Source organism: Giraffa tippelskirchi, chromosome 12 (assembly GCF_054371585.1).
Source record: "Giraffa tippelskirchi isolate mGirTip1 chromosome 12, T2T-mGirTip1v1.2.pri, whole genome shotgun sequence".
In the NCBI taxonomy this organism is placed as follows: Eukaryota; Metazoa; Chordata; class Mammalia; order Artiodactyla; family Giraffidae; genus Giraffa; species Giraffa tippelskirchi.
This window is the reverse complement of record NC_137286.1, coordinates 119,958,680-119,973,903: the sequence shown is the minus strand read 5'-3', so window position 1 is coordinate 119,973,903 and position 15,224 is coordinate 119,958,680. Positions and strand designations below refer to the sequence as shown.

At 44.2% G+C, this 15,224-nt stretch overlaps 1 protein-coding gene and 1 non-coding gene across 14 annotated transcripts in view; one reads left to right on the top strand and one right to left on the bottom strand.

Moving 5' to 3' along the window:
- Positions 1 to 15,184, bottom strand: part of SCEL (sciellin) — a 344,029-nt gene extending 328,845 nt beyond the window's left edge. For 12 of the 13 annotated variants that reach the window (XM_081550041.1, XM_081550043.1, XM_081550024.1 and 9 more), the window contains exon 1: positions 15,042 to 15,184. The gene's annotated coding sequence lies outside the window, so the exon portion shown is untranslated. Of the gene's footprint in view, positions 1 to 2,586; positions 2,736 to 15,041 lie in introns of those variants that run through there. The other variant, XM_081550029.1, reaches the window with a different exon arrangement.
- Positions 8,621 to 8,692, top strand: TRNAC-GCA (transfer RNA cysteine (anticodon GCA)). The gene has a single exon. It is a non-coding gene; the product is annotated as a tRNA-Cys (tRNA).
- Positions 15,185 to 15,224: the final 40 nt, after the last annotated feature.

Sequence of the window (15,224 nt, the reverse complement as noted above, 5' to 3'; positions counted from 1 at the left end):
ATATATATATTATACACACTACATATTTATAAACACTTTGGTAAGATTTCACTAGAAGATATAAAGAAGTAATCAGATACGTGAATCTAAATGTTGACTTACCATGAATATGACAACTACAAAGACAGACTGATGTGGATGTATTTTATGATAATTTAAATACAGTGAATAAAATTTCAAAAGAGTTCAAATTTCTCTTGATTTACACATTTGCAATATATCTGGAAAATTCTTAAAACTAGACAAAGATCACTTAGTGTCTGAGGTAGCTATTCTCCGAAGATGGATGACCCTCAATGTTCTCCTCCCTGTATGGGCAAGCTGCTTCTCACAAGAGGTGGAATTTCTTTGTCCTCATATTAAGTTTGGACTGGACCTTACCAATAGAAAGCAGCCCAAGTGCTGTTCTGGGACTTCTAAGCCCTAGCCTGAAGAGCCCTGGCAGCTTCCACTTGCCACCTTTTGGAACCCAGCTACTGTGAGAGCCCAAGCTATGTGAAGGCGCCACATGAAGGAGGTCTGAGGTGCTCCACTTGACAGCTCCAGATCAACTCTTACTCAAGCGTTGGATTTGCTTCATTTGGGCTTTTCCTTAAGATGGATGGAAAACCTGAGTGAAGTTTTGGATCAACCCAGTTCTGGCACTGGGAGTGAGCCATCTTGGATTTTCAAGCCCAGGTGAGCCCACTTGACTGCAGCAACAGTCAAGGTCACCTGGAGCAGAATGGTCCAGTTGAGTCAGTCATCCCATAGGATCTTAGGAAATAATACATTTCTATTGTCTTAAGCCTCTAAGTTCTGCGTTGTTTACAGTACAGCAGTAGATAACTAAAACAGCATTTATATGTAAAACTGAATTAGGTTCCAGGGTCAGGTTGCTATAAATAGATATTTCATCTATTTGAAAATCAACTGGGATGTTTGAAAGCGTTGAAGGAAAGAGAATAGTTCTTTATTATGAGGGACTGTCCTATATAATGCAGGATGTTTATTATCTCTAGCTGCTGCCCTAAATGTAAGTAGTGTTTTGTGGTTATTATCACAACCATAAACATTTCTACAAATTTTTGAAATGCTCTCTAGGTACTGACTCTGCTAAGAACAACTAACTAAAATAATGATTTGTATAGTGACTACATGATAGATACTGGAAAAGGTAGAAATGAAATATAATCCATGCCTTTAAGAGACTCACAGTTTAACTGGCAAGAAATGAATGAAATAACACAAAATCGTAAACATTATGATGGAGATTCTTTCCTGGCTCTGTAGTAGTACAGAGATCCGGTAGTTAAATCAGCCTTAGGAAGGGTCAGGGTAAGTTTCCTGGAGGAGTTAATTATTAAGCCAAGTTTTGAAGTTATGCCAGGTAGAGAAGAGGGAGAATAGAAACTCAAGCAGAGGAGACAGCTTGAGCAAAGGCACAGCAGGGGGCCCTAGCAGCCATAAAGAGAGTAAGGTCGGCTGGGGCCAGATGCTTTTGTATTTTTTATGCCCTGTTAAACAGTCCACTTAAACCTAAAGGCAATTTTGTAATACTAGCTAGAGAAAATATCTTACATTCACCATACTACTCTCCCAGCTTCCCTTGCAGCTAGCTTATGGCCCTGTGACTTGTCCTCAGCACTGAATGTGGGTGAAAGGGGTGTAAACCACCTCCAGGGCTGGCCCTTAATGGCATCCCTTGCTGTTGTTCAATTGCTAAGTCATGTCTGACTCTTTGTGACCCTATGGACTGTAGCACTACAGGCTTCCCCGTCCATCACTATCTCCCAGAGTTTGCTCAAATTTATGTCCATTGGGTTGGCGATACCATCCAACCATCTCATCCTCTGTTGCCCTCCTCTCCTCCTGCCCTCAATCTTTCCCAGCATCAGGGTCTTTTCCAATGAGTCAGCTCTTTGAATCAGATGACCAAAGTATTGGAGTTTCAGCTTCAGCATCAGTCCTTCCACTGAATATTCAGGGTTGATTTCTTTTAGAATTGACTGGTTTGATCTCCTTGCAGTCAAAGGGACTTTTAAGAGTCTTCTTCAGCACCACAATTTGACAGCATCAATTCTTCGGCACTCAGCCTTCTTTATGGTCCAACTCTCACATCCATACATGACTGCTGGAAAAACCATAGCTTTGACCATACAGACCCTTGTGATCTCCCAATTCACTCTTTTTTCTGCTTTATGATGGAGGTCACATGGTCCAGATGGCAAAGCTCCAAGATGAAAGGGAGTTAGTCTGCCTTGTGTCAAGTGTGTGAGGAGTAAGCTTTTATTGCCCTAATTCATCAAGGTTTCAGGAGTACCAATCAGAATTCTGTCAGAAAACACAGCACCCCAGATGGTTCAAATGAAGAGACTTCAATGAAGGAAATCTTTTCAGAGGAATGGGCAGGGTAAGGGAAGAGATATGGGAGGCAGGAAGCTGTTTCATTCCCGGAACTGAAGGGGCAAAGAGAGGAAAAGAGTTATCAGAGCCCTGGCCACTGGTGCCAAGGAGAAGGAGCTGCCCAGCAGGAACTCCACTCATGAGGCAACACAACTGCTGTCAGAAGAAGAAGGAAAGCTGGGAAAAAATATTCTGAACTACCTCTTCTCCTGTGCTGCAGTCTCCCGAGAAGGCATCTCCATTGGCCAAACCCAATCCGAATGCAGCCTCCAGGGAGCCCAGCTGATGCAGTGCACGGGAGCTAGACTCCAGGGGCACAAAACAGTTTGGTGAAGGGAGGAGAATGGCTCTGTGGGATAAAGAGAACAAGCAGTTCCCCAGGTTTGTCTGTTGTGGCAACTAGCTCTCATTACACCAATACAAGATCACTGTTGCACTTTCAGCAGGCTTTTAAGATAAGTTTTATTGAAACATAATTACAGTCCATAAAATCCAACATTTTCAAGTACACAGTGCAAGAGGCTTTGGAATATTCAAAGTTGTGCAAACATCCATACTGATTCTAGAGCCATTTCATCACCCCCTTCCACCAAAAGAATTCCATACCCATAAGCAGTCTCTCTCCATCCCTGACTTCTCCAGCCACTGGCAACCACCAATCTACTTTCTATTTCAATGGATTTGCATATTCTGGATGTTACATATAAATGGAACCACACAATATGTGGCCTTTCTTGTCTGGCTTCTTAACATGATATTTTTAAGGTTCATTCCTGTGGTAGCATATATTCCTATTTATTGCTGGATAATATTTTATTGCATATGATATAATTTTTAAAGATGGCGGCTGTGTAGAGAATAGGTTTTGTTGTTATTTAGTGGCTAGGTCATGTCTGACTCTTTGTGACCCTATGGATTGTAGCCCACCAGGCTCCTCTGTCCATGGGATTTCCCAGGCAAGAATCCTGGAGTGGGTTTGTGAAGTGAAAGTTGCTCAGTCGTGTCCAATTCTTTGCGACCCCATGGACTATATACAGTCCATGGAATTCTCCAGGCCAGAATACTGGAGTGGGTAGCCTTTCTCTTCTCCAGGGGATCTTCCCAACCCAGGGATTGAACCCAGGTCTCCCACATTGCAGATGGATTCTTTACCAGGTGAGCCACAAGGGAAGCCCGGAGTGGGTTTGGAGTGAGCCAAAAACTAATGGCAAAGGGATGTGTGTAAGGGGAGTGATTACATTCTCTAAAAACATACTCCCAAATTATTTTCAAAGCAAGAAAGAGAGAAGATAAACAGCACTCTTCACCTCCCATCCTGAAACAGCCTTTGTTCCCTGGATTCTATTTCAACAAATGACACCAAGGTCCACCCAGAGACTGGGAATGACATGAGGATCCTCCATTTCCCTCACCCTTCATATGAGATCACTTTTTCCTGTGTGTCTTACCTCTTAAGTGGCCCTCTCCCCTCCATGATGACTGCCTTAGTTGAGACGCTCAGTGGGTCATGCTAAACTACAACATTAACTGCCTAACTAATCTCCTTTGTTCCTGGTGCCCAGCTACATCCATCACCAGGCGGAGCAGCCATGACAGAAGATGGATGAGTGGGGGAGGGGCACTGCCTATCTCACTATAGAGTCAGGAAGCAGAAATGCATAGGTGTTTATAGCCTCGCCCTGTCCTCGTCCTCCTTTCATCCAACTGGGAGTTACGTGTCTTCAGGGAGCATGCCAACTCTTCCCTACAGTGTAATGAGGACTGCCCTGCCAGTTTTAAAGCAAGTGTTTGGCTAAAACTGCTAACATCTGGGGTTCAGAGAATACAGCTTCTTTGGCTTTACATTAAACTCTGTCCTCTCACTTAGCCATTATTATAATAAAGGGGAATTTAAGTCACTCGATGCAAACTGCACCTCAGGGAGGGGACATAACCACGGTCCAGAGAGCAACCTTCCACTGACTTCTGAGCCCAAGGCTCAGAGAGGGCTCAGCTGTGAGTTGTCAGCAGTCAACACTTCTGACCGCTGGGAAATAAGAGACTCGGTTCCGAAGGGGCATCAGTCTGAGCAAGAACCCTATAGTATCCAAGACAGTCCGCCTCGAGCATTGGCAACCCGCTCAAGTATTCTTTCCTGGAGAATCCCATGGACAGAGGAGACTGGTGGGCTACAGTCCATGGGGTTGCAAAGAGTCAGACATGACTGAGCTTCTGAGCCAATGGATATTTTATTGGTTTCCTTTTGTTGCTGTCACAGACTTACTGGGTTAAAACAGACCAAATTTATCTTACATTTTCGGAGGTCAGAAGCCATAAAAACCAAGGTGTCAGCAGCGCTACACTCCTCCTGGAGGCTCCAGAGAAGGATTAGTTTCCTCTGCTTTTCCAGCCTTCAGAGGTCATATACATTTCCTGGCTCACAGCCCTCCTTCCACCACCAAAGCCAGCAGCAAAGCATCTTCAAATTTCTTTTTTTCTCTTTTCTGCTTCTGCCATTATCTCTCCTCCGACCCTGCTTCCACAGACACAATGCCTCCTCTTACTCTGAGCCTCTTGCCTCCCCTTTATAAGCACTCTTGTGATTCTACTGGTTCCACCTGGATAATCCAGAGTGCTCTTCTCATCTGAGGACCTTTAATTCCATCACATCTGCAACACCCCTTTGCCTGGTGTGCATGCTAAGTCACTTCAGTCGAGTCCAACTCTTTGTGACCCCATGGACTGCAGCCTGCCAAGCTCCTCCGTTCATGGGATTTTCCTGGCAAGAATACTGGAGTAGGTTGCCACTCCTCCAGGGGATCTTCCTGACCCAGGGATCACACCTGCGTCTCCTGTGTCTCCTGCATTGGCAGGTGGGTTCTTTACCACTACTGTCACGTGGGAAGCCTTTTGCCAGGTAAAGTAACAGGTAAGGTAACATTCACAGACTTTGAGGATTATAATGTGGACAATTTTGGGGGGGGGAGGGGGTCATTATTCAATCTAACGCAGACATATACTATAAAGTGGACACCCTGGGCTGAGACAATGCTTTTCAGGATCTCATATCTGTGAAATAGAACTCCCTAAGCCTTCAGACGAGGATGCTGGCCAATGTGGGTGAGGAATGCAATGTTTGTGTAGTTGCTCAGTGTGTCTGACACTTTTGCGACCCGTGGGTGGTAGTCCATCAGGCTCCTTTGTCCATGGGATTTTCCCGGTAAGAATACTTGAGTAGGTTGCCATTTCCTTCTCCAGGAGATCCTCCCTACCCAGGGATTAAACCCAAGTTTCCTGCATTGCAGGTGGATTCTTTACCACTGAGTCACCAGGGAAGCCCCAGGGAATGCAAGTCCATATCAAAATATGCATCAGTCCCAGGTGAATCACTGACCCTTCCAGGGTGGAATGTGATCAAATATCCAGCAAGTGGCTGGTTCGTTTCCTTGAGGTACTGTGCTTCATTTTGCTGGCAGATTGCACATTCTGCAGTAGCAGTAGCTAGATCAGCATTGTTAAGGGAAAGCCCTCCCTATAAAGTCCATGCATAACCTCCTTCCTTGCCACCCACATATAGCCTCCATCTCTGCACCATGGCTATCCTGTCCATGTGCCCTCTGTGACCCTACTGGGTGGACAAAAATAGAAGCTGATACCAACTGGAGGAGTCATTCTATCTCCGTGGTCATGGTGGGACATTCTCTGATGGGCATCACCATGTGATTCAAAGAAAGTCACACTTTGTGCTCACTCCCACAGATCCGTTCACATGCCTCTTCCATAGATCTTCTTCTGCCCAATATTTCAATCTTTCTTCTTCCAGGCCCTTACCAAATGGCCAAGCCACCTGCTACAACCCATGGATCTTACATATTCTTACTTCAGGCCACTTACATGCAAAATGGATGACTATGCTCAACGCATGAAGTTTGAATCACTGAGAGGATTTTGCCTCACCATTATCTATCAGATCATAGATAAGCAGCAGTTCCTGTCAACTTGCACCTACTTACCAAGTCATCTTACGCCTGCACCAAGCTCAGCCTTTTTCCTCTTCTACATCAGTCATAAGGGGCCTTCCAGTCCCATGCAGCCATATGGGAGCTTAGACGCAGGTACCAGTGCAAGAAGGATTAATGACATCTAGCCACACAATCATGCAACTTACTTGCTCTCTGGCCCTGTTCACACCCACTCCTCAGTATATTACCTCCATCTTACCAGAGGTTTTTGTTGGGCCCCCTGGACCTTTTAAGTTGGTGGATTCAGCAAAACCTAGCTCCTGCTGGGCAGTTCTAGCCACCTGAAGTCTCATGGCAAGGTGCTCTTCCCATTTTCCTGGCCCACACAGTGTGCCAGGAGCTATGTTCAATAGTTTATGATTTTTATTCTAAAGGCCATGTGGCCTTGCTCTTCTTTGTGATTCTCCCATTGAAACTTTCCATTCATTGCATTGCATCTTTCCCCACCACTATCATACATGCTGTCATGCTGTATAGTCCAAGAAGCAGAAGTCCTTGCCCCACACTTAAGAGATGGTGCAGAGCACTTTCCTGCTCTGGGCACCACTTAAAGCTGGCAGCCCTCTGTGTCATTCAGGAAATGTGTGAGCAATATTCTCAATCAAATATACCTGCAGAACTCAGAGAAGCATAGCAGGTCTTGTCCCTCCTTTGTGGTAGCAAGTGTAAGATGTGACAGCCTACCCTATACTTTGTAGCAAGTATCTGGCATGTCTCAGACCACTAGACCCCTAACTCAGCATTTCATTGTCCTTCTACAGTGCAATGTTATCACATACTTACTGGCTTAAAATGACACATATTATCATGGCTTGGCTCTGTCATCTGCAATCAAGGTGTCTGCTGGGGCTACAGTCTCATCTGAGACTCAGCTGGGAAAGGAACCACTCTCAAACTCATACATTTTTTGGCAGAATTAGGTTTCTTGTAGGCTGTCAGACTGAAGAACTAAGTCTTTGTTGGTTGTTGATCAGAACATACCATCAGCTGCCTGTGATGTGGCCCTCTCCATACAGTGGCTCACAATGTGGTAGCCAGCTTCTTCAAAGTCAGCAAAAAAAGAGAGGGTCCCAGCAAGATGGGAGTTGTGATATTATGTAACCTAGCCACAGTTACACATGTACGCCCTGTCACTGTGCCATATCCTATTGGTTAGAAAGAATTTGCAGGTACAAACACAAGAGGAGAGGTTCATACATGGGCAGGGGTATTAGGAGACAGAGATCATGGTGTCACTTTAGAAACCATCCACCACAGGTGGGGGCCTCATTGTCATCTAACCAGTGGGTGACCCAGCTCCAAAATCCCATTTTAGAGTCTGCATCTTCAGCCCACTATCCACACTAACTGACAAGTCAGGCTCCTTAAGAAACAGACTCAGAGAAGGAGGCTTGCCTGTAGAAAGTTTATCATGAAGTCCTTTCAACAATACTGCCTGTGAATGAGTGAGAAAAGCAGGTGAGAAAGAGAAATTGATGCAGGGCAGTTGGAACAAAGGCCTTAGTTAATGGAGCGATGTGAGCTAGTGTGGCTCTTCAAAGTCATCCTGAAGTATAATCAGAAGGCCAGGGTTTTGTACACCTTGTTGAGCAGTGAACTGATGGGGACCCGAACCTTGGAATCTTGGACAACTCTCCAAGACCAAGGGCAACTAACAGAAGGGGCTTAGCTGTTGGCAGCTAGTGGTCAATACTCCCAGCAGTTGGGGGAATAAGTGCCTCAGACCTGGAGGATATCTGGGAGGCACAGCACCACAGAAATCATTAATAAACCCGAAGGCGTGACATAAAACACACTGCAGTGAACTTTTTGATGTTTGACTTGCATAAAGCAAGAAAGGGGCTTTTTTAATCATAAAAATAAGTTTGAAACTTTGTTCAGTGGCTCCACATATCAAGGATGATGTCAGCGATGCCCTTGGCATTTATCTCATACGTCTTAGCTCACGGCTACAAACATCAACCATCCTGACCATCTCTGGGGTGGAAAGAGAGACCACAGAGCAGTATCAGCAGCTTCTCCTTCATCCTGCCGGCCTGAATTGTGCCCCAAAGCCAACCTTAGATGTAGGAGAGTCTCCCAGGGAGAATACTTCTTTTTTTCCCTCCCTGTCTCTAGAGTAGAGGCAGGAATGGAAGAAGGGGATTTGGAATGGGTGCAGTGAGTCAATCAATGTTGTTCTCAAAGTAGGTTCCTGTTTTGCTAATTGAGGTCAGATCTACAAGCTTTGGGCTTCCCTGGTGGCTCAGACGGTAAAGCGTCTGTCTGCAATGCAGGAGACCCAGGTTCAATCCCTGGGTTGGGAAGATCCCCTGGAGAAGGAAATGGCAGCCCACTCCAGTATTTTTGCCTGGAAAATCCCATGGTCGGCGGAGCCTGGTAGGCTACCGTCCATAGGGTCGCAAAGAGTCGGGCACGACTGAGCGACTTCACTTTCACTTTCTACAAGCTTTAAAGACCAGATAAAAGAGGATGACATGCCATCATTTGGCTGAGGAGCCAATTCAGGTCTATTATGTAGATGGGAGACTATCTGCCTCACTTGGAGTCCAATCAGGAAAACAAACAAACGCATGCCAGGTCTTGCAGAGAAGGGACTGAATATGGAGAACTAATTGTTAAGGTACTGAAGGAGCTGAAAAGCCAAAGGAGGGACAGAGACATCTCAAGGAGTAATACCAGCAGGAAACTACTATAATCCCTGGCGATGGAGATCCCACAGGAGGAGAAACTGTTACCAGATTTCAGGAGCCAGGGCTGCCCAGTGAGAACTGGTTGTACAACAGAGGGTATCTGGCTGGAGCTGGATCATGGAAGGAGAAGCAGTCCAGGAGAAGCTGGGACCACAGAGGTGCTATTGCTCCGAAACTGAAAGAGCAGTGAGGGCGGGGGTGGGAGAGGTACAGTTTCTCCTCCTTCCCACTTTCCAATCACCCATCTCACCCCACAGGCTTAACCTAATTTGAAGCTAGCTGACAACAGAGCCTGGAAAATGAAGTTTGCAGGAATAAACTCGAGAGCATACAAGAAAATTACTGGTACCCCATCCCACCTGTGCGGTGACATGGATGTTAGGACTACCTGCAAGGAAGCCACATCTTTTCTTGGGAAGCTGTGTTGCCTTTGCTCCACCACATAAATAAATAATCTAGTTCTCAACATTTGACATTACACAGATACGATTATTTTGTCTGAACTAAGAAAACAGTACTACTTACCACAAATTAATTTAGGAAAAGCAGAACTATTTTTCATGAAATATATGTTCTAAAACTTTTTAAACTGCGTCTGGCCCAGTTGGAAGACAAATCTGACATGATAAAGAAGAAGCAAAATATTTTTAAGAGAAGTATTTATGAAGAGCTAGTAAATCAACTCCTTTTTACTTTCAAAATATAAAAGTCAAACTATTGATCAAAACAGGAAGTTGAACTGGGTGGGGCTAAGATTTTGATGTTAATTACAGATAAATTAACAAGAGAATGTGAACCATGGATGATTTATAATTTTTGACCCTGGAAGTGCCACCAGCCACTTGAGAAGGAACTATAATCTTTTGATTATTAGATGCCAAAAATATAGCCATCAGTTAAAATTCCAGAAACTCAATTAATGAAAATAAGCAATATATTTTGTGAAGTAATAAATCATCCAAGAACAGAGTATTTTAGGGAAATGAATAGTCTTTAGATTCGATTCTTCTTGTCAAGATATAGTAAATCTATATTTGTGGATAGGACTCCGTGAGGAAACAACTCAAACTGTCTAACTGTTTTGTCACTTCCTCTAGCACAAGATCTGGATACACCTCAAATAGAGCACCACACACAATAATAATAGTTATTGCCTGCCAGATAATGTGTTTAGCAAGTCCTTCATACATGTTATTTAAATTAATCTTCAAAGAATCTAATGAACTAGGTGTTATGATTACTCTCATTTTACTGATGAGAAAACTTAGCCTTAGGGAGGCTAAATGTCTTTAAAATAAGAGCTTTGTATAATCAGTTTAGAGTCATTTAGATATATCCTGATATCCGGATTAGCCAAGAACCCTATTAAAAATAATATAGTTCAAGGAAACTTTGACATTGTAAAATTGCTATTCTATAGAAAAATTTCAATAGTCCTTTAGGGTTTGAGGAATATGATTTAATATTAAACTATTTAACCTTGTAATAAAGATCAACCTAATAATTTATAAACTATATTGAAATTTTCAAGATTAAAATTCAATGGTTTGACATTTCTCTCCGTTATACTTTATATGAATTTCTGTCATCAGTTGTGAAAGCTTCCTCTGGGCTAAAACAAATCACAAGGAGATTTTTTTTAAACTGTGATTTGCATTCAAATATATATTAGTGCATTTATATACTTCAAAGAATATTCTCACTAATCAATATTTTAGAAACATTTTTCAGGGATGAAAATTTAACTCAGGACCCCTAGAATCTACATTTTTTTATTTGTAGGGAAATTTGGACATAAAATTTGTATCTTTTAAAACTAATATGAATCAAAAGGTAAAAGCATTAACTCTTCATGACTACAAATTACTGATTCTTCTTCCAAGGCTCTAAAAATAGTTGTTTAAAGGAATAAATCAGTGTATCTAGGGGATCTAATATGTGATTTTTGTTTAGAAGAATTCCAATCACCATGCTGACTTCTATTCAGTTTACAGTATTAAATTATATAAAATATATTTCCTTTTAAAGTGCAATATGGTCATATTTGTCAACAATGCAGAATTCTGTGGTCCTTAGAAAGTGGCTACTGAAGAGTGAAGGATTTCTGGAGTATTTTTTCCTTCCAAATTGTTCTCAGCTACTAAGCTTGTTTTAAGATGCTCTGAGCCACCAATCTTGGTTTTTACATGCATTATCGTACAAATCCAGGAAACAAATTCAAATTCTTGACACTGACCACATTTCCAGCAGTCTTGATGTTTCTGATTATATACATGCTTCCTGTGTTTGAAATCTTGTGTAGCATTAGTACAATATTAACCTTTTAAATGAAACTAACAATATCAATCAGTGTCCTCTTACATACACTATGGTTTATACTTGTTATTTACTATATCGGAGTTTATAGCTTCCTTTAAAAGATCTACTTAAAGATAGAGTACAAAAGATGTAAATCCGGTAAGAGTTCAGAAAATTGTAGTCCCAGGTTTGGAATGTCAAGTGGAAAAGAGTGACAAACTCTGTCATAGGGATAAAAGATGAAGCCATGGTCTTCTACGATCATAGAGACGAGAGATGTTTTTGAGAAATGAGTATAATATCTACCACAAAGACTATAAAAAATACTATGCATGTGTTTCACTAATAAAATGGGCAAAGTCAGGATTTGCCTTAGTGCAATGTTCTTTGAGGGTGACTGTGCCCTGAACTCCTGTCTGGCCAATTCTGACACCCAACCCGCCCAATGCTCCCTCCACGCCTCTACCCTTCCTGCTAACACGATTACACACACACGCCCAGCCCGGCCAGAAGATAAAGCTAAGATGGCAGCACTGAAAGTACTAGAGCCGCACTCAATGGGGCTGGAAAAACAATAGCAAAGCCCTCTATATGTTTTTTTCATTCTGCATTTTCTTTAACGGTGAGAGCCCCCCGTCCCCCTTCCCAACACAGGGCTTTCGATAGCAGTGCGAACAGTAACTGGCGGGAGGGGACACTTGCTTTTGTACATCTCGGGAAATCCACTTCTCTCGTTTGCAGCGGTGCTTCAGGTGACCCTCGCAACTTGTCTTGGATGGGGTGGGGGGCACCCTCCCCTTCAGGTCCCCTGGACACTGGAGTCAAGGGTGAGTCCAAATGCCCTTTCCTTCCCGGCTGGCGCCCTATTCCCCGCCAACCCCAGGGGAGCCTTCCAAGCCGCCCAGCTGCCAAGGCAGAGTAGCAGCAAGTTGCAGTGACCAGGGAGCGCACAGTGCGGAATCAGGAAGAAGAGGAGAAAAAAGGCTGCATTGGCTATCAACTTAGGGTAGAGCGGCCGCTACCGCTGCCGTGGAAGGAAACGCTGCCAACCGCAACAGAAACGCCACCCTCGGATACCTAAGTGAGCATGTGTGCGACTCTGCGCACGCCTAGTGGCGCCGCTCAGTGACAACGGGATTCTTTAAAAATTATCCAGCTACCGGGTTTTGTGTGTATCCAGAAGGCTCGGGAAGGGGCCTATCTGGGACCTAAGGGTTCTGTAAGGACCCAAGGGAAATGAAGGAACTGGTAAGGGGGAGCTCGGAGACAGATGCTCCAGGTCAGTCTCCACTGGAAGCTCTAAATGGACAGTGAGTGCACAGGCCACCACCTGAGCCTGAGCTGCAAATATTTCTGCCAGCAACATTTGTTCATTCACATATTCATTCATTCAACCAATGTCTATTTCCCTGCTGCTTAGGGCTAGCATCTGTGCTAGGAGGTGGGGATGCACAGGGGGAACAGACACAAGCATCATTCCAGTCCTTTTGGAAAAGTCTATTGTGTTCTGTTTTGTGTGTAACCATTTGTGAAAAGCCACATGACAAGGTGAATTTCTCCCACAATCTCCTGCAGTATTATTTTGACCCTGTTTCAAAGGATGCAAGTGAAAGTCACTCAGTCCTGTCCCACTCTTTGTGACCCCATGGACTATACAGTCCATGGAATTCTCCAGGCCAGAATACTGGAGTGGGTTGCCATTCCCTTCTCCAGAGGATATTCCCAACCCAGGGATCGAACCCAGGTCTCCCACATTGCAGGGGGATTCTTTACCAGCTGAGCCACAAGGGAAGCCCAAGAATACCTGGAGTGGGTAGCCTATCCCTTCTCCAGGGAATCTGCCCAACCCAGGAATCAAACCAGGGTCTCCTGCATTGCAGGCAGATTTTTTAACAGTTGAGCTACCAGGGAGGCCCCGTCAGAGGATGAAACTTGCCCAAAGACATACAAATAGCAGAGTCAGAACCCAAACTCTCCCATTGCAGAGCCTTTTGGCTATCTCTCTGGCTCTTGCAACAGTATTAGCCCTTAGAGCGGCTAGGAGTTCAGCCTTTAACTCCACCAGCATTTTGCTGCCTCTACACCTGTGTCTTGGCTCTCATCCCAGGGTTGGTAGGGGAGTGGGAGGGGGGGAGCAGGGAGCGGGGGCGGGCCGTTTCTGTTCAACCCAGGTGGGTAACCATGGTGGAGCATCAGCACAGGGAATTTTACCCAACAAATAACTGCTGGATATCTACCATAGGCAAGGTTCTAGACCAGGTGCTGAGGAAGACATCAGGATAAACAGAAAGCTCTGAAGAAGCTTGTAAGATAGCTGAGGCAACAAGACAAATACAAAATCTGTACAACAGGGCTACTCACATGACAAAAATACTGTGATTTCTCATGCCTGTCCTTTGTCCCATGGCTTTATTATCCCACTTCTACTTATCTTTTTAAAACCAAAATGACATCCATTTATTATTCAAAGCCCCAGTTAAAAAGGAATCCTTCAGCACTGTCTCCCCATAAAGACTAGAATTATTTTAATTTCTCCACTGCTTGTTTGTACTTCTCTAAACAGTGAACAGGGCTCGATTTCTTTTTTTTTCCCCGCTAAAGCAGAACATTCAAAGAGGCTTAAGAGCCAGTAAGTACATAAAGGATATGTGTGCTTATGTGCTCAGTCATATCTGACTCTTTGTGACCCTTTGGACTGTAGCCCACCAGGCTGCTCTGTCCATGGGATTTCCATGGAGTGGGTTGCCATTTCCTTCTCCAGGGAGTCTTTGGGTTCCAGGGATTGACCCTGTGTCTCCTGTGTCTCCCGTTGAGCCACTGGGGAAGCCAATAGCACTGGGTTTAAGCACTAGACTTAAAAATGGTTTTGTCGGGACTATGCAGTTAAGCAAACTCTTCAAACTGAGAATCAAAAGGATAGAATTTAATAGGAATCAGGGTGCTTTGGCACATATATTTCTAGAGCATTTACTTTGAAGAGGTTAGTAGAATAACTGGGAAGAGGGGACTCAGCAAATATTACATTTATAGATAACACTGATAAGATCTTTGGTAGATATGACATTTGGGGATGTTATACAGTCTGTCACAATTGTAGTTTCAGGTCATATTCAAGAATTATCTTTAGTAATGTAAGTCTGGGCTGAGAAAGCCATGAAGTGACCACTGTCGAGATATGAGGGCCCCCCCTCTTAGCGCGAATGTGGAGTTAAAGAAAGAATATTTGAGAAAAGCACTATTGCATTAAGACTTAGCTCGGATATAAATCTTAAGAACAAGAACTTGGGAAAGACTTTGGCTTGTGAATACTCTCCTACCTGGGAGTTATAATTTCACAGAAAAAAAAAAAAGAGGGTGCACCAAATTACTACCTGTCTTTCGTAAGTAAAAGCTATTTTTAACAGACTTAAATCCTAATGACAAAAAAAAAACAACAACAAACCCCCCCCCCCCAAAATAAGACCACCAAAGGTACTTCTAATTCGGCTGGCCTCCTCTGCCTTGAATTCTGAGTTCAACCAGCACCATTCACAGTAAATCTTCCCGTTGGCAGCGCACGCTTTGGGAAAGGTAACAGGAATACAGAACGATCATCCTTCGGCGGCGGCGGGCACCGGGTCTCTCTTTCAGATCCCAGTTCTCCCACCTGGATGGAACCCAGTACCTGAAGCCGACTGGCTGGAGCTGACAGCCTCCCCAGTACTTTCCTGACTCTTCCTCAAGCTGCTAGTAAAACCCGGAGACGTGGACTTCTTCCCCATCCCGCACGCCTCCCCGGCCCCACACCCAATGCCCGGAGGCGGAGGCAGTGGCGGCGGAGAGGGGGTGGGGCGGGAACGGGGGGCCG